The sequence below is a fragment of the Schistocerca serialis genome, chromosome 4 (assembly GCF_023864345.2).
Source record: "Schistocerca serialis cubense isolate TAMUIC-IGC-003099 chromosome 4, iqSchSeri2.2, whole genome shotgun sequence".
NCBI classification, from domain to species: domain Eukaryota; kingdom Metazoa; phylum Arthropoda; class Insecta; order Orthoptera; family Acrididae; genus Schistocerca; species Schistocerca serialis.
Genome location: NC_064641.1, coordinates 6,998,328 through 7,018,113, shown reverse-complemented (window position 1 = coordinate 7,018,113; position 19,786 = coordinate 6,998,328).

The window sequence follows — 19,786 nt, the reverse complement described above, 5'->3', positions numbered from 1 at the left end:
TGAAAAACAATTAAAATTACAAAACTGCAACCAGTCACTTTTCTGAATAATTATGTTTTATTCCATGAAACGCTTTTCGAACCTTTTCAGGTTCATCTTCACATGGTTTCAGGAAGTTACATCATTATTGCTAGCATAATGCCCTATGATGCAACACACTTAAATGTATCGCCATGACTATAGCTTATCTGTCGATGTTGTTGTTGTGGTCTTCAGTCCAGAGACTGGTTTGATGCAGCTCTCCATGCTAATCTGTCCTGTGCAAGCCTCTTCATCTCCCAGTACGTACTGCAGCCTACACCTTCTCTATCTGCTTAGTATATTCATCTCTTGGTCTCCCTCTACGATTTTTACCCTCCACGCTGCCCTCCAGTACTACATTCGTGATCCCTTGATGCTGCAGAACGTGTCCTACCAACCGATCCCTTCTTCTAGTCAAGTTGCGCCACAAATTCCTCTTCTCCCCTATTCTGTTCAGTACCTCTTCATTATTTACGTGATCTACCCATCTAATCTTCAGCATTCTCCTGTAGCGCCACATTCCAAGAGCTTCTATTCTCTTCTTGTCTAAAGGGTTTATGATCCATGTTTCACACCCATACATGGCTACACTCCATAAAGATACTTTCAGAAAAGACTTCCTGACACTCAATTTTATACTCGACATTAACAAGTATAATAATAGTAACAATAAACTTAATTACGTATCTAGACAATTCATCCATGCCGGGAACCGACAATTTTTGCCTGCTATCGACATTAATACTGGCAATATATCGGTCCCACGTATTCCAAGTCTTTCGTGCATGTCTTAATCTCGAGTTCGATGGTGGATAATAAATGATAACAAATGATAAGAATTATTTTCTCGTGAGATAAAATTACAAATTAACAGTTTTCCAATTTTTTACTGTAGTTGTACAGTGAAACCTTCCTTCTTGTCCGATTTCATGATTCTAGGCCAACAGGAAGTGCCTTCTAGACTTTGATGAATTTGCGAGTATCAGAATAAGTCGCATGAAAGGCCGTATCTTTTGACTGTATTGACTTAAAGGCTAACGTTTATTATACTGCCAAGGGACCATAGACAGACCTTAGTATCTGTCATAAATTTCGACTTAATACTTTTAGCCGTTCCTGAGAAAAAAGGGGCTTAAAAGACGAATGGCAGACAGACAATCTGATAGCAATAGACAAAAAACATTTCTTGTGATATAATTGTTGTTGTTGTTGTGGTCTTCAGTCCTGAGACTGGTTTGATGCAGCGCTCCATCCTGTGCAAGCTGCTTCATCTCCCAGTACCTACTGCAACCAACATCCTTCTGAATCTGCTTGGTGTATTTATCTCTTGGTCTCCCTCTACGATTTTTACCCTCCACGCTGCCCTCCAATACTAAGATGGTGATCCCTTGATGCCTCGGAATATGTCCTACCAAGCGATCCCTTCTTCTAGTCAATTTGTGCCACAAACTTCTCTTCTCCCCAATTCTATTCAATACCTCGTCATTAGTTATGTGATCTACCGCTACGGTCGCAGGTTCGAATCCTGCCTCGGACATGGATGTGTGTCATGTCCTTAGGTTAGTTAGGCTTAACTAGTTCTAAGTTCTAGGGGACTGATGACCACAGATGTTAAGTCCCATAGTGCTCAGAGCCATTTGAACCATTTTTAGTTCGCAAAAACTAGAGGTTTACAACAGTGAAATTCTAATCTCCGACTGGAATGTTTATCGCAAAGATAGGTTGAACAGTGATGGTGGAGGAGAGCTTAAAATAATAAAAAATACGAGTGAGATTTGTACAGATTCAGAATGCGAAATAATTTGGGTGGAGATAAGTGTTAAATGTGGCTCAAACATGGTCTTAGGGTGTTTTTGTAGACCCCTTGCCTGAGCAGCAGCAGTGCGGAACAGTTGAAGGAAAACTTGAATATTTCACGTAAATTTCCTGGCCGTGTTATAGTTTTACTTGGAGATTTTAACTTACCAGTTATAGATTGGGAGACTCAAGTAATTAGGACATTTAGCAGGAAATGAGACCCTTGTGACATTGCTTTAAGTGCCTTATCCAAAAATTATCTTGAGCAGTCAATTGGAGAACCGACACATGAAGATAAGATCTTAAACCTGCTCGTGAATAACGGACCCGATGTTTTCGAATCAGTCTAGAACAGGAAATCAGTGATGATAAGGCCATTACAGCATTGCTGAATGCGGGCTCTAAATTACAATACAAAGAAAGGGGATGATTTTGCTGATTAGCTACAGCGACAAAAAAAGGCAGATCTCAGATTACCTGACAGGTCATCACGAAGATTTCATCTCCAGCACAGACAATTTTGAGCACCAACGAACAAAGTTCAAGAGCATCGTACAATACGCTTTAGACCAGTATATTCCCAGCAAAATTGTGAGGGACGGAAAAGACCTTCCGTGGTTCAACGACCGTGTTTGGAAACTGCTACGGAAACAAAGAGAGCTTCACTGCATATTTAAAGGCAGCCAAAGCCTCACAAACAAAACTTAAACGACGCCGTCATCAGCGTAAGGAGCGCTACGCATGAAGCGTTCTACGAATACTAAAATAATACTGTGTCTGCCAGCTTGACAGAAAATCCTAAGATGTTCTGCTCTTACGTTAAATCACTAATCGGATCGAAACTATCTGTCCAAACACCGTGAGCATAATGGCACTGAAACAGAGGACGACACAGAAACGGCCGAGTACTAAACATCTTTCTGCAAAATTATTTCACACAGTGAGATCACACTGCAGGTCCTCCTTTAAATTGTCAAATGGCTGACATCTAAATAGCTGACCTCGCGATAGAAAGCCAACAGAAATCACTCAACAGAGGAGAGGGGATGCCAGTTCGATTCTACACGCAGTACGCTTCTCTTCTAGCAGTTGTGTGCCGCAGTTCTCTGGAGGAGCGAAGCGTTTCTGATCATTGAAAACAAGCTCAGGTTATTCCCGTTTTCAAGAAGGGTTGTGGAACAGACGCACAAAAATATAGACCTTTATCTCTGAGGTCCGTTTGTGGTAGGATTTTTGATTGTGATTTGTTGCTGTTGCGGTCTTCAGTCCTGAGACTGGTTTGATGCAGCTCTCCATGCTACCCTATCCTGTGCAAGCTTCTTCATCTCCCAGTACCTACTGCAACCTACATCCTTCTGAATCTGCTTAGTGTATTCATATCTTGGTCTCCCCCTACGATTTTTACCCTCCACGCTGCCCTCCAATACTAAATTGATGATCCCTTGATGCCTCAGAACATGTCCTACCAACCGATCCCTTCTTCTGGTCAAGTTGTGCCACAAACTCCTCTTCTCCCCAATCCTATTCAGTACCTCCTCATTAGTTATGTGATCTACCCATCTAATCTTCAGCATTCTTCTGTAGCACCACATTTCGAAAGCTTCTATTCTCTTCTTGTCCAAACTATTTACCATCCATGTTTCACTTCCATACATGGCTACACTCCATACAAATAATTTCAGAAATGACTTCCTGACACTTAAATCTATACTCGATGTAAAAAAATTTCTCTTCTTCAGAAACGCTTTCCTTGCCATTGCCAGTCTACATTTTATATCCTCTCTACTTCGACCATCATCAGTTATTTTGCTCCCCAAATAGCAAAACTCCTTTACTACTTTAAGTGTCTCATTTCCTAATCTAATACCCTGAACATCACCCGACTTAATTCGACTACATTCCATTATCCTCGTTTTGCTTTTGTTGATGTTCATCTTATATCCCCCCTTCAAGACACCATCCATTCCGTTCAACTGCTCTTTCAAGTCCTTTGCTGTCTCTGACAGAATTACAATGTCATCGGCGAACCTCAAAGTTTTTATTTCTTCTCCATGGATTTTAATACCTACTCCGAACTTTTCTTTTGTTTCCTTTACTGCTTGCTCAATATACAGATTGAATAGCATCGGGGATAGGCTACAACCCTGTCTCACACCCTTCCGAACCACTGCTTCCATTTCACGCCCCTCGACTTTTATAACTGCCATCTGGTTTCTGTACAAATTGTGAATAGCCTTTCGCTCCCTGTATTTTACCCCTGCCACCTTTACAATTTGAAAGAGAGTATTCCAGTCAACATTGTCAAAAGCTTTCTCTAAGTCTACAAATGCTAGAAACGTAGGTTTGCCTTTCCTTAATCTTTCTTCTAAGATAAGTCGTAAGGTCAGTATTGCCTCACGTGTTCCAGTATTTCTACGGAATCCAAACTGATCTTCCCCGACGTCGGCTTCTACTAGTTTTTCCATTCGTCTGTAAAGAATTCGTGTTAGTATTTTGCAGCTGTGGCTTATTAAACTGATTGTTCGGTAATTCTCACATCTGTCAACACCTGCTTTCTTTGGGATTGGAATTATTATATTCTTCTTGAAGTCTGAGGGTATTTCGCCTGTTTCATACATCTTGCTCACCATTGTGATTTATGCTCGCTTATTATGACATTTCTGGAGACCGTAAATCTCCTCATGGATTCCGAAAACAACGATCGTGTGAAAGCCAGCTCGCTGTGTTCGTCTGCGAGACTCAGAAAGCAGTAGATGTTCCTTGGCTTCCGTAAGGCATTCGATATAGTTTCGCATTTTATACGAGCTTTCATCATGCTGGAATAGCTGTGGGTCGGCAACTTCTGTTAACCAGTACAACGAAACACCAGTCCAAAGTTGCAAATTTTACTTTTTTATTCACTCAGTGACTAGTTTCTGGACGAGACCCATTTTCAAATCGCGGTAACATAGTCAAACATGGTATTTCCGATGTGAAAACCATGTCAAAAATGTGATACAAACGGTTACAGCGCATACAGCCATTTTGAAGTCCGTGCGAAGATTTAAAGGAGGAAATGCAGTGCGATCTTCACTGTAAAACAAGTTTGGAAAAAGACGTTTAGTATCTTGGCCGTTATCTATATGCGCTGTAACTGTTAATTGTACATTTTTCACATGGTTTTTTCATCTTCGGAAATACTATTTTTGGCTATTTCACGATAATGCGAAACTGGGTCTCCGCCCGAAGCTAGTCATGAAGCGAACAAAGAAATAAAATTTGCAACTTTGGACTGGTTTTTCGTTGTACTGATAGTTTCGCACTGTCGCGTAACGAACAAAATACGAGTGTACGGAATATTACTTCAGCTGGTGAGTGGAATGAAGCGTTACTAGGGAACAGAACACAGCATGTCATTCTGAATGGAGAGACATTTTCAGGCGTAAAAGTAATTTCGAACGTGTCACAAGGGAGTTTTATAGAACCTTTACTTTTCACAATATACAATAAATTACCTAGTACATAACGTCCGGCGTTCCGTGAGCTATTCACAGGTGATGCTGTTGTATACAGAAAATTGCAGCGCTGCAAAATTGTAGCGATCAACAGGGGAGCTCAAATTGATTTCATATTTCTAGATTTCCAGAAGGCTTTTGACAGCGCTTCTCACAACAGACATCTAATCAAATTGCTTACCTGCGGCTCATATAAAACACAAGTGATACATGGCGCTCCCCAAAGAATTCCTATAGGCCCTCTGGTATTCCCAATCCATATAAACGATTTAGAGATAATATGAGCAGTTCAAGAATGGCTCTGAGCACTATGGGACTTAACATCTGAGGTAATCAGTCCCCTAGAACTTACAACTACTTAAACCTAACTAACCTAAGGGCATCACACACATCCATGCCCGAGGCAGGATTCGAACCTGTGACCGTAGCAGTCGCGCGGTTCCGGACTGAAGCGCCTAGAACCGCGAGACCACCGCGGCCGGCAATGTGAGCAGTCATCTTTCCTTGTCTGCAGATGATGCTCTAATTTACTGTCTAGTAAAATCATTAGAAGACCAAAACAAATTGCAAAATGACTTAGACACGATAACTGTATGGTGCGAAAAATGCCGTTGACTCAAAATAAGGGAAAGTGTGAACTCGTTCACATGAATACTAATAGAAACCTCTTAAATTTCAGTTACACCATAAGTCACACAAATCTAAAGGCTATTAATTCACTGAAACACCTAGGAATGACAACTTACTACGAACAACCTGAAGTGAAACCATCACACAGAAAATAAGGCTAACCAAAGAACACATAGAAGATACAACAGTGTAGTGAAGACACTGTATACACTACTCTTGTCCGTCCTCTTGTAGAGCGGCGGGTTGAACTTATTTGTTAATATATGTAGAATGTAAAGTAGAAAAGATGCATTTCCCGACCGATTAACCATATGTGGGGCGGCGGGTGGAATTAATTGTTATAAAAATGTTCCTATTATTTATGCAGTCTTTTGCCGTTCTCAACACTGGCTCTCTAACTACAATATTGGCAACCAGAAAGTGATTAGCAAAACGTGAAGCCTGTAATTGGAATTTTTAGTGCCCACTTCATCTGAGAAATACGCTTGTAGCTACAGCTTATAGCTCTGAGGAATTAGGAGATTGTCTGGGATTCATAATCAAAAACGATTCTCTATAAAAGGTTCACTATATTCTGAAAGTCACAAACCAAAAAGAATCCACACAATCCAACTACCAGAGCAGTTCAGAGTCTAATGCGCTGATGCAACTATAACTGTTCAAATTAAATGTTTAAGTGAATGCTCGCCATAATTTGATGATAATGTTCATCAAACACCACGCTATATAATGGTAGAATGCCTGTCCCGCGACGGCACGTGAAAATACGACATACGCAAACTGAACATAGATCGTTAAAGTCATCCCAGAATTAAGACTTCACTCGAAAATGATTTCATGGTTACGCGTATCCCGAGTAACTTATTACGGCATCCGAGGCTCTTTATAGTAGACTTGGCTACTGTTTCTATGTTTCGATACAGTGTATCGATACGTGGAACTGTTTCAGTGTTTCGAAACGGCTATGTTTCACTGTTTCGAAACAGTGGTGTTTCATTCCGCTCTGTGTCGGATAACGGGACCTGATTCGATCTCGAGCCAGCCACAGAAACTGTATCGTTGTTTCAAAATAACTCTGTTTCAGTCCACTTGTGCTTGGAACGGACAAACTGTATCGAAACAGTGATGTTTCATTTCGCTTTGTCTCGGACGAGATTCGGGCACGGCACAGATACGGAAATACGTTTAATATACTACTTCATCGAACTCTTTCAAGAGTGTCGAAATCCTTTTGACACACAACAGCATGAAGATTAAGATTTCCGAAAATAAAGCTTCGTTTCTAATTGACTGCTCTATTCCGAAATGGCGTAATATATACTTTACAAACACTAACAAACAATAAAATAAAGCACGCTATTCGCATTCAAAATAATAAAAGTGTGAAAAACATTCAGTTAAATTACACATCTCCTATAACATATGCTTATCTGCTGATGATGTACAGTAATCATATTCAAAAACTCAAGTAAACCTACAACATTTTGAATTAGAAAAGGCTTAGAGTGGCAATTTTTAGACATATTCGTAAATTGGATGCACTTGAAAAGCAATATGATTGACGGATCATTGATGATGTAATGGTGAACGGGAAGGGCTGAGAAGCATGGTGGATTTATAGTAATGATTCGAAACACCTTAAGGGACAAAAATTTTTTTCTCTTATATTTTGTCATTTATTCGAATTATGTGGCTTTATTTGTGAGTCATTAGTCAATGTACCTATTCTCCACAATGATTTCTTTTGTGTGCATGGATATTAGCAGGCCGGGTATATATATATATATATATATATATTATCCATACTAACGAAATGTGGGAATGCCAGTAGCGTATCCGTTGTTTCTGCAGTTTTTTCCCGCCTCCAGTACAGTTCGTGTTGGTTCTTCTGTCTTCAGCTATGGCGCTACGAAGCCCGGTGTGGGATTATTTTATGAAGATAAATCCTGAGGAAATTAAATGTAACTTGTGCTCGGCAGTGTTGTCGTTTAAAAGTAGTTCAACTCCTTGCTTAAACAGACACTAGCGACATAAGCATCCAACAGTTAATTTAAGTGAAACTCGTTCGAAATCAGTTTTTATGAATCTGGGCAGTGACGAAACCAGTTCAGTTTCCACAGCAACTGTTCAGGAATCTGCCATTCCAGTGCCTGTGCGTCAAGATGAACAATCTGTGCCAGAAATACCAGCACTTCCACCGGTTCAGTTCTGGGTAGGTGCGGCAGACAAACAAAGATTACTGGATTTGCATCAAGACCAGTGCCTTCATCCAAACGAGCCAAAAGAGACGAACAGATTTTAAGACTTGTTGTTCAAGAATACCTTCCATTTAATGTAGTTGGGAATGTAGAGTTTAGAAAAATGACTTGTTTATTAAATGAAAACTATGTACCACCAAGTGGAAAAACACTCTCCCACAGTTTACTCTCTCAAGTGTTCGACAGCACGCTAGTACGAGTAAGATCTGCAGTGCAAGCTGCATCCTACATCTGCATTACAACTGACGGATGGACATCTGTGAAAAATGAGAATTACATTGCAGTGACTGCTCACTTCATTGGTGAAAACTGCAATCTGAAGTCATATTTGTTATCTAGTTTTAAATTCCATGACAAGCATACAGCAGAAAACATTTCCAATGAATTACAAAATGTGACTTCAACTTGGGGTATCACCAATAAAATTGTAGCTTGCACTACAGATAACGCACCTAATATGGTGAAGGCAGTGATGATGTGCAAATGGTGGCATGTACCTTGTTTTGCACGTACACTGAATTTAATCGTGCAAGCAAGCCTTGAACCAATTACAGACACAAGGGCAAAGGTGAAAATAGTGGAATTTTTCAAAAGAAGTCCTCGAGCACTTGAGAAATTACACAATATTCAGAAGCAAATGGGCGTTCCTATTTTAACACCGAAACAAGATTGCCCTACGAGATGGAATTCCACATATGAAATGTTTGACAGGCTTTTGAAAATCAAAGAGCCTTTGCAAAGAACCCTTGCCATTCTCATTGTCGATTCACAAACAAAACTGTCCAATGAAGACTGGTCAGTTATTGAAAAATCTTGTGACATGCTATCTCCTTTTGAACAAGTCACAACAGAAATTAGCAGTGAAAGAAATGTAACCTTGTCAAAAGTTGTCTTATTAAGCAAAGCTTTACAAAGTCATTGTCTGAGACTAAAAAACTCAGATCACAGCAATGAAGCCACTAATACAGTAATTGCTAAACTTGAGGACGGAATCTGTACCCGCCTCGTTCAAAAGTTTGCAGATAAAGCAATTGCTTGTGAGGCAACATTACTGGATCCTCGCTTCAGGGAGCATGGTTTTCCAAAAACTGGGCATCGATTAAAAGAAACAAAAGATGCCACAATTAACAAGTGCTGTGCAATACGACAGAAACCCCCTCGGTGTTCTACAGAAAATCCGCCACCAGCCAAACCAGTTGAGGTGAGCACATTCACTTCTAGCGGCGGCAACATTTGGCAAGATTTTGACCAAGCTGTAGGTGGCCTGATCCAAAGTGTAGACAATCCACGTGCTGCAAGTATAGTCGAGCTTGATAAATATATGAAGATGCCACTGATACACAGATCACAAGATCCATTGCTGTGGTGGAAAGAAAATCGTGTGTTGTTTCCTACACTGTTTGAAATAATGAAACGACGTCTTTGTATTATGGCCACCTCTGTTCCATGTGAGCGCATAGTTTCAAAGCAGGGGCAAACAGTAACAGACAGACGATCCCGTCTTTCAAGCGAAAAAGTATCAAAAATGATATTTCTAAACTACAACTTAGAATAGGCACAGCAGATCTACTCAGAAATGAAACAGGAAAATTTCAATTGATTTTGTTCTTCTCTGGACAGAGTGCACTGAATTTATATTTGATTGTATTTTGTTTAGTCCACTAAACTGTGCATGTAGCTACCTTACAAGAACATTTTTCTCAAATTTGTTGCACACAGAAGACACGTTTTTGCTCACCATTCAGTGAATTTAATTTTTTTTAGTATGTTATTTATTCATTTATGTGTTTGAGAATAATTATCTGATTTGTGTATGTATATGTTTGTGTGTATATTTTTGTAAATGTGCTGTGTTTGGTTATTACACTATAGGCATCTTGATACTTGTGTATGATAAAAAATTCTCAGGCAAATCAACAATTGTACTTCGATACTTTTGTTTTTGGCGTTCAGATACTGTGATAAAAATTGCATTTCTACAACAACGTAATTTCATCTCTGATTTCCTGGGCAAGTATATAATAAAATGGTAATACATCTGCTTGCTGTGACTACTTGAGGGAACTCCATGTACCTGTACCTCAAACAAACTTCTTTAGCAAGAACTATAAGTCGTGTAGAGGCAGATTTGCCATGATACAGGTATCACAAAGGCATTCCACTGTAGGAACTGCTTTAAATTTTCGTCTGGATTTTATACTTCAAAGAAACATACGAACCTCTGCATTTCAGTTACCTTGAAATGTTTTCCTATTCTATCAAGTGTTCTTACTATGAGATGTATCCAGCTAACTTGTGAATGTTTGATGAGAAACTGCCATACTTGACCATTGCGCTATATCCTCCAGTCTGTTACGGTAAATTTTTGATCTGTGTGCATCAGTCACTTTGCATCCTGCTCTGTGTGACAAACAATGGAAAATTTATCTGCGGGTAGTAAAAGTGTGAGTGGCATACTCATAAATGTTAATTCAGTGCTTCGCTTCCAGGATGTTATCTCAATAAATTATATCTCATGATATGCCTTTTCAAGAGCACATACAGATTATCACTCATAAAACCTATCAAAATTATGCACTAGAATACAGGGAAAGGAGTTTGGCAAAATCTGTTATGTCAAACATATTAAGTCTGACCTCGACCAGTTGGAAAGTATGAAAGTCACATGACACGAAAGCAGTGCATTTGCTGCTACACGAAATATGGAACTGCAAAGACGCCTCAGTGAAAGTTTCACACTTTCTGCGATATGATTGGCGGTCTCGCACCTCATTTGTGTTTTTATGACAATATTTATACAGTAGACACTCAAGATTATATAATGTGATGGCCTATACTATTATAAGACACAAACTGTTTCGAATAGACTTGGCCACTGTTTCTATGTTTCGATACAGTGTATCGAAACGTGGAACTGTTTCAGTGTTTCGGAACGGCTGTGGTTCACTGTTTCGAAACAGTGGTGTTTCATTCCGCCCCTGTCTCGGATATCCGGACCAGATTCAATCTCGAGCCAGACACAGAAACTGTATCGTTGTTTCAAAATAAGGCTGTTTCAGTCCACCTGTGCTTGGAACGGACTGATTGTATCGAAACAGTGATGTTTCATTCCGCTCTGTGTCGGACGAGATTCGGGCTCGGCACAGGTACTGAAACACAACATTACCACTTCGTGAAACACTTTCAAGAGTGTCGAAATCGTTTTGACAAGCAATAGCATGAAGCTTAAGATATCCGAAAATAAAGCTTCGTTTCTAGATGACTGTCCTATTCCGAAATGGCGTAACATTTGCTTTATAAACATTAACCAAACAATAAAACAACGCATACTATTCACATTCAAAATAATAAATATGAGAAAATCATTCAGTTAAATTACACTTTTTTTATAACATACGTTTCTCCGTTCAAGTACAGTAATCATGTTAAGAAACGCAAGTAAACCTAGAACATTTTGAATAAAAAAAGGCGTAGAGTGACAGTTATTATACATATACATAAATTTAATGTAGGCATAATTGCAAGCAATCTGTTTGACATATCACTGATAGTGCAATGGTGAACGGGAAGGGCTGGGAAGCATGGTGAATTTACAGTAACGGTTCGGAACACCTTGAAAGACAAAATTTTTTCTGTTATATTTTGTTATTTATTCGAATTATTTGGCATTGTTTGTGAGTCTATAGTCACTGTGCCTATTATCCACAATGGTCGCCTTGTGTGCATGGAAATTAGCAGGATGGGTATATTCCCATACTAGCGGAATGTGGGAATCCCAGTACCATATCCGTTGTTTCTGCAGTTCGTTCCCACATCCAGTTCCGTTCGTGGTGGCTCTTCTGTCTTCAGCTATGGCTGTCCTCAGCCAATTGAAAAGTATGAAAGTCACACGACACGAAAGCAGCGCATTTGCTGCAGGAAATACGAAACTGCCAAGACGCCTAAGTGATAGTTTCATACTTTCTGCGATGTAACTAGTGCTCTCGCACCTCATTTGTTTATATGGACATACCTATACAGTAGACATTCAAGATGATAAAATGTCTAGGTTTATTAGAGTACAAAACACAAACTGTTTCACTGTTTCGAAACAGCGTATCGAAACATGACATTGCACTGTTTCATTTGTTTCGAAACAGTTACGTGTTTCCGTTTGCCCATCTCTAGTTTCGAAACATTACATTGTACTGTTTCATTTGTTACGAAGCAGTTAGGTGTTTCCGTTTGCCTATCTCTAGTTTATAGCAATGATACCGACGCGACGCGACTCCCGGCACAGGTGGTACGTGGTACGCCATTCTGCGTCTGGAGAGAACTGGGGCCTTCCTTCTCTCGACGACGACGCACATGGTGGAGGGGTGAACCCTCAGCTGTGAGCGAAGTTCTAGCGCTTTTGATGCGCTTCTCCTTCTTCTTTTGTGGGGTGAAGATGTAGGTGTGACGTGATGGGTGGTATTGTTCTTGACTGTTGTGCTGTTTTTTTTTTTTTTTTTTTTTTTTTTTAAAAGATGAAAGGATAGCGAGAGTGATATTTTAAGAAGTGGGAAAACGAAAGGCCCAATTGACTGGCCCCTTTTTTTTTTTTTTTTTTTTTTTTTTTTTTTTTTTTTTTTTGAAAGAAGACAGGACAGTAGGAGGCACAGTAGAAGGGTGGAGGAAAACGAACGGCCCATAGACTAGCCGGGGTTTACGACTACATTACAGAGTTAAAGAGAGGAGGAGGAATAGTGGGAGAGAGTGAAAACGAAAGGCCATTGTCCTGGCCTCTTCTTCTTCTCCATAGCGGCGTCTTGATGGTGACGGCAGTGAGTCTTGGAGTGGTGGGTTGGGGGGGCGGGGAGAGAGAAAGAAGTCAGAGGGTGACAGATGAAGGAGTGAAAGAGGAAAGGCCTGTCGTGAATTAGGCCGACAGCGGGGATTGGGGGTGTGGGTTGGCGGGGGGTGAATGACTTGATATGTTGGTGGCGAGGGTCTATGGTGTGAGAGAGTGATTGTCGTGAGGTGAGATGGCTATTGTATGTGAAGTCATGGGGGGCGAAATAAAAGGTCTGGCCATCGGGTGGTGGCCAGACGGTGAACACGGGTACCCAGGGAGAGGATTAAGGGATTAGGAGAGAGACGGGTTTGTTGGTAAAAGGACTGGGCTGCGGAGAGGATGCGGGTACGAAGGAGCGGCACTTCAGCCAGGAGGTGGAGCTCGTGGGTTGGGAAGTCGAAGGGGAGGCGGAGGGCACGCCGGAGAGCCCGGTTCTGGATGGTTTGGAGTCGGCGGAGGTGGGTGGGGGCAGCATTGCCCCACACCACCGCCGCGTATTCAAGGATGGGGCGAACAAGGGAGGTGTACAGTCTAACAGCAAGGTGCGTGGGGAGGGAAGAGGTAGGGTTGATGAGAGGGTAGAGCAGGCATAGCCGCCCCATTGCTTTACGACGCACCTCGTCGATGTGGAGGCGCCAGGTTAGGCGTTGGTCCAGGGTAACACCCAAGTACTTTGCAGTACGAGTCCAGGGGACTGGGGTACCAAGGACCGCCACCTGAGGGAGCCGAATGGGAATACGGCGTCGGCAGATGATAAGGGCTTGGGTTTTGGAGGGATTAAACGCCAGACGCCAGGTCCTAGCCCAAACGGTTAGGGAATCTGTAGCCCCCTGGAGCCGCTGTTGAAGAACTGCCGCACTCCGAGAACGAGAGAAGAGTGCAGTGTCATCTGCGTAGAGAGCTAATTGTACCCTCGGCGCAGAGGGCAGATCGGCTGTAAAGAGGGAGTAGAGTAGCGGTCCAAGTACGCTGCCTTGTGGTACTCCTGCTCTGATTCGTCGTCATGTGGATTTCCCATCTGGGATCCTGACATGGAAGGTGCGGCCTTCCAGGTATGTGGCTATAAGCCGTACATGGGACACTGGGAAGCCAAGGGAAAATAATTTGTAGAGCAGCCCTTCGTGCCAGACCGAGTCAAACGCTCTGGACACGTCGAGGAGTATGGCCCCAAAGTACTCCCTACGTTCAATGGCGTCCAGTGCCTCTTCTACAAGGCGCAGGAGTTGGTGAGTGGTTGCGTGTCCCTGCCTGAAGCCAGGACTCGTTCTCGGGCAATGTGGATGAGCAGTCGTTTAAGGTACAGCCTCTCGAACACCTTGGAGATGGCGGGCAAGAGGCTGATGGGGCGATAGCTGGCAGGGGAACGAAGATCCTTCCCAGCCTTGGGTATGGCGACCACTTCAGCATGTTTCCAGGCAGTGGGATATTGCCTGGTTGAGAGGATGTTGTTGAAAGTGGCCGTCAGGATGAGAATAGTAGCTGGGGGTAGCTGCTTGAGGAGGGCATTCGTCAGCTTGTCGGGGCCGCCAGCTTTCTTGGATTGGAGGTGCCGCAATTGCAGTTCTACCTCCTCTTCATTAATGGGGGTGATTTCATCCTCAGGGTCCTGGACGGCAAGGAGTTGAGGGAGGCGTGCCGTTACCAGGCGGATATGGTCGGGGTCAACGGGGTCATTGACCGGGGTGAAGTTGTGCGCGAAGACATCCGCCAAGGCGTTAGCCTTGGCATCTGGTTCGGACACAAAGTCATTGCCGACCTGGAGTGGGGGAATCCGTTGCCCTCGCCTCAGAAGGCTTTTTGTGAGCCGCCAGGCGGACGGGTCACTCAGGTCAATGGCAGAGATTTTGTTCTCCCATTCCTGATTGCGGTGGTCTTGCACCGCAGCCTTGATTTGGCGCTGCAGTCTATTGATGAGGCGCTTGGTTGCCGGATTCCGAGTGAGCTGCCATTCTCGGATGATCCGGTTTTTCTCTGTGATGAGGGCAAGGATATGGTGAGGGAGAGGACGCAAATGATCTGGGGGCCGGTGTGGGCGGTGAGGGGTCGCTGCTGTTGCAGCATCTAGAACAACGGTGGTGAGGTGTATTAGGGTACGATCTGCGTCCGTTTGATCGGCAGCAGGGATTGTGGGTAGGGCTGCTTCGACCCTTCTCTGGTAGGACTGCCAGTCAATACTGCGGATGTTCAGGCCATCACTCGGCGCGGTCGGGGTTCCAACGAGATCGATGGAACAGATGACCGGGCGGTGGTCAGAGGCAAGACCGATGCGGGTGGCTGCAGTGATGGGGTTGGGTAGCCCTTTCACCACTGCGATGTCTAAAACATCTGGGGGATGTCCTCCAGAGGGGTAAATGGTGGGGTCGTGCGGGCCGATGGTGCGGGCATGATGCCGCTCAGCGACCCGGAGGAGTCGACGACCTGATGTGTTTGTTAATCTACTGTTCCAGGCAGCGTGTTTGGCATTGAAGTCACCGCCAACAAAGACGTCGTTGCCGAACGACAGCAATGCTTCATAATCCGGTGTTTCTAGAAGGCCTCGTGGTGGTCTATAAAGAGCCACAAACGTGATGGGACCCCTCACCGTGTGGACGACGACGCCAGTGGCTTCCACAGTGTTGAGTGGGGGGAGGGAGATAGGGTGGTGGCGGAGGGAGTTACGAACGTACACCGCCGTGCCACCATAGGCGGTGGGCCTGTCTGTCCTGTAGCAGGAGTAGTTTGCTACACGGACGAAAACACCGGGTTTGAGATGTGTCTCTGCAACAAGGCAAATATCAACCCTCTCATCAAGGAGGAACTGTCGGAACTCCCCCTGTTGTTTGGGGAGACCATTGGCATTCCAGATCATGGCTGTCAATCCATGTTGTCTAACAGCCATGACTGGTTGGAATGGGAGTGGTGGCGGGGAACATGGATTGGGAGAGGGCGGTGGCAAGTTGGTATGGGATGGTTTGGAGGAGGGAGTTGAAGGTGGTGGAGATTGCTGAGGTCAGTGCTTCAACAACATGGGTGATGAGGTCGTTGAGGTGGGTGGGAGCAGAGGATGGGGAGGGGAGAGGGTGCTGCTGGGACTGTACCGAGGTGGGAGAGGGGGTGGCAGTGCTTAACGCCTGCTGGTGGGATGGGGAAGGAGCAGCGGAGCGTGACACCCGCCTTGGGGAGGGGGAAGCAGTGCTTGACACCTGCTGGGGAGGGAGGTGAGGGAAGGCTGTTGGGGGGGGTTGGATAGGGATGGAGAGGAGGGGGGGTGGGTAGGAGCCCAGAGGGGCGGGATGGGAGCGAGACGCATGGGGGGGTTGGGCCCACGGCGCCGAACCCGCCAGGGCACCAGAGTAACTGGTGCCCGGGCGGACCGCCGCCGCCGGCCCTGCAAATCGTTTCTGGCTTGCCTTGTACGTTTTGATTTTTGGGCAGCCCATGTAACTGCCCATGTGATTTCCTCCACAGCGGGCACAGGTAGGGGGGGCGTCTCGGGGTTTAGTGCACTCCGAGGAGGCGTGTCCCCCGGCACACTTCACGCAACGCACCTCGCGGGTGCAATCACCTGCGAAGTGCGCCAGGCCCTGGCAACGGTAGCATACCAGGGTCATCCTCCTGGAGCGTGGTTTCTCCATCGTCACGCAAACGCGATCGATGAGTGAGAGGGTTAGGAGGTGGCGGTTCTCCGGCGTGTCAGGGGCGGAGACGAAGAAGAGTGGGGTGGGGAGTCGGGTACGAGGGGAAATGATCCTGGATATGATTGTGGTGGTTATGTTCGATGCCGTGAGTGCCTTCCTCAGGTCGTCATCAGAGTACTCCATGGGGAGCCCTCTGACAACCACCCGAAGGCGGCGGGTCCTTTTAGGGGGGGGTGGAGAAACCTATGTTGCACTCACTGAGGATATGGAGTGTCTTAGCAAGGTCTGCGGCGGACTGGAGTTGCAGGCGATAATTATCCGCTCCAGACCATTTTATACGGAAGGGGTACTCAGTGTGAGTAGTTAGGATATCTTGGAGCTCTTTGTAGGGTCCCTTGTGTTGTATGTAGATGGGAGGGGGGGGAGGGGTGGCTGATGGTTGGGGGGGCGGGGGAGTGGGAGGAGTGTCTGCGGCACCATCAATAGCCGCAAAAGTGTTGCTAACGGGCACGTCAGACAGTGACGTGGTGAATTGACGAGGTGCCGTTTTGCGCGGCACCTGGAAGCCCTCCGCGTCAACAATGGCCTTTTTCTTTTTGGATAGGCCGCGTTCGGCGGGCTGGGTGGCCTCGGAGTCTGATGACGAGGCTAACTGCCGCTTCCGACGCTCAGCGACCGGGCGCCGATGGTCGTCGTCAAACTCCATCGCGCCCCCGTCATCGCTGTCGTCGGTCGCGGCAGTCATGTTCGGATAGAAGAGGGCCTGACGCCGAACAGGGTCGACCTGAAGGCCCCCCTCCTCCGCAGCATCGCGGAGGGCAATCATATGTTCTTCTAGTCCCTCCATTAGGTCAGCTTCTGTCATTACGGACGACGTGATGTCGTCGTTGGGTGCCGGATGCGGTTTAGGAGCGCATACAGCATCCTCTAAATCCGGCATGTCTAGTGGTCGTACGGCGGGGGGAGGGAGGGGGGAGCGGGATCTAGATCTCGGCGCACGCGGGCTTGTCCCACATGAAGGGGGCCCTGATGCGCGGTTATCCCTAATAGCCCTAGGTGCAGTTTCATTGATGACTGCATCAATGAAACTGCAACCGGGAGTGGCAGGGGAGGGGCAGATGACTGTGGATGTGGTGGTAATGGTTGTGGTGGTGATGGTGGAGGTGCAGATTGCGGCGGTCATAGGCAGCGCAATAACGCCGCCGGCTGTGGCTGTCTTCGTCCGTTTTATAGGCCCAGTCGTTACCGTCGTCGAGTGCAGGGTCGTTGTAGGTGGGGGGCCGGATGGGGCCGCCGACGGAGCAAGCTCCGCCGGACGGCGATCCGCCACACCCGTCGCATCGCAACACACGTCCTTCGCCCGCGGCATCCCAGCTCGGAATGCCTTCCTTCTCTCGCGCAGCGTTCTTATATATAAAGCCGCGGTGCGGACGGCTAAGGGAACGCCTGATCAAATCGGCTCTCCCGACTAGCCGCTGGGCTAGTAATGCACCACTTTAAGTTACCTAATAAATCATAGCTTCCTTTGCTGATGGCCGATGAAGCTCTCAATTTAAATGTGCATTCAGGACACAGGTAAATAATCATAATAAAAGTCTGACGTGACTAAGTCAAATATTTTGGGCGAGAGAATTAATTTAATTACACTACACGCAGTAGACGAGCTCTGAACTTGCCCTTTTGAGATACGCTATCGCTATAGTTTTATAGTCATTCAATTGAAAGTTCTCACATCTTTATGATTATAGCGGATCTCCCTTCTACTTAAATTTAAACACCCTAGCCTTATTTATTAGCCTACTTAATCTATCTTGCTTCCTTAATTCCTAAGACAAAAACCAGAAAATCATGAATTTAAACACAAATTTTAATTTGTGAGATCCAGAATACTGTTTCTACTAAATTATTATGCAAAAGGAATCTAAATACAAATTTTTAAGTTTCTAGCTCTTTTCTGTTGCGCCAATGATTTTTACAGAAAAAACATCCAAATTTCGAAAATGGTTAAAGTTATTGAACTGATATTCAACGCATATTGATTTAGTATTACTCATGACATACTAGAAACGTTTCAGGTTATTTACTTGATTTTTAAAGTATTGCGCAACATTTATGACGTCAGAGCTAGTTACAGCGGACTAGGCTGGCACACAATGGAAAGACTGATGTGAATTTTATACGGCGTGAGTAGGCTGCTTCCCTACACTCTGATAGATTATTGCTGTGCGTTTGGGATCCGTACCAGATAGGATTGACGGAGAACATCGAAAAAGTCCAAAGATAGGCAGGTCGTTTTATATTATTGCGAAATGGGGGAGGGAGAATCACGGATATGGTAAGTGAAATGAGATGGCGGCGAGTCCTTTTCACGAAATTTCAGTCAAACTTTCTCTTGTCGAAGCAAAAATATTTTATTGGCACCAGCCTACATAGAAAGAGATGATCATCAGCCAGCCGCGCTGGCCGAGCAGTTCTAGGCGCTACAGTCTGGAACCGCGCGACTGCTACGGTCGCAGGTTCGAATCCTGCCTCGGGCATGGATCTGTGTGATGTCCTTAGGTTAGTTAGGTTTAAGTAGTTCTAAGGTCTAGAGGACTGATGGCCTCAGATGTTAAGTCCCAAAGTGCTCAGAGCCATTTGAATCATTTTGATGATCATCATAATAAAATCAGAGTTCGCACTAAAAGATGTAAGTGTTGGTTTTCCCACGCGGTGTCTGAGAGTGAAACGGTAGAGAAATAGTCTGAATATGATTCAGTGAACCTTCTGCCAGGTAGTTAAGCGTTAATTGAAGTGTAGTCATGTAGATTTAGACGTATATGTAGACACGGGAAAAGATCGGGAGAAAGAGGACAGGGAGACAGAGGTAGTAACAAATTGTGGCTTCCCTCCCCCATACCTAAAACCAGAATCCGCGCCTGATTATCAATGTTGTAACTTTTATATGACCTACTTCCTGGTTGTCACGTATGAAGAGAACCACTAAAACTGAATATAAATACAGACAACTGAGACCAGTTACTTATGAAATGCAGTGATAGAACTGAAAACTCGTAAACCTTGAAGCACCAGTCCAGTATTTATCACACTTTGTAGAGATGTTCATCACACAACAGGTGTTATTTTTCAGTTACCATCACAGATGCGCTCAAA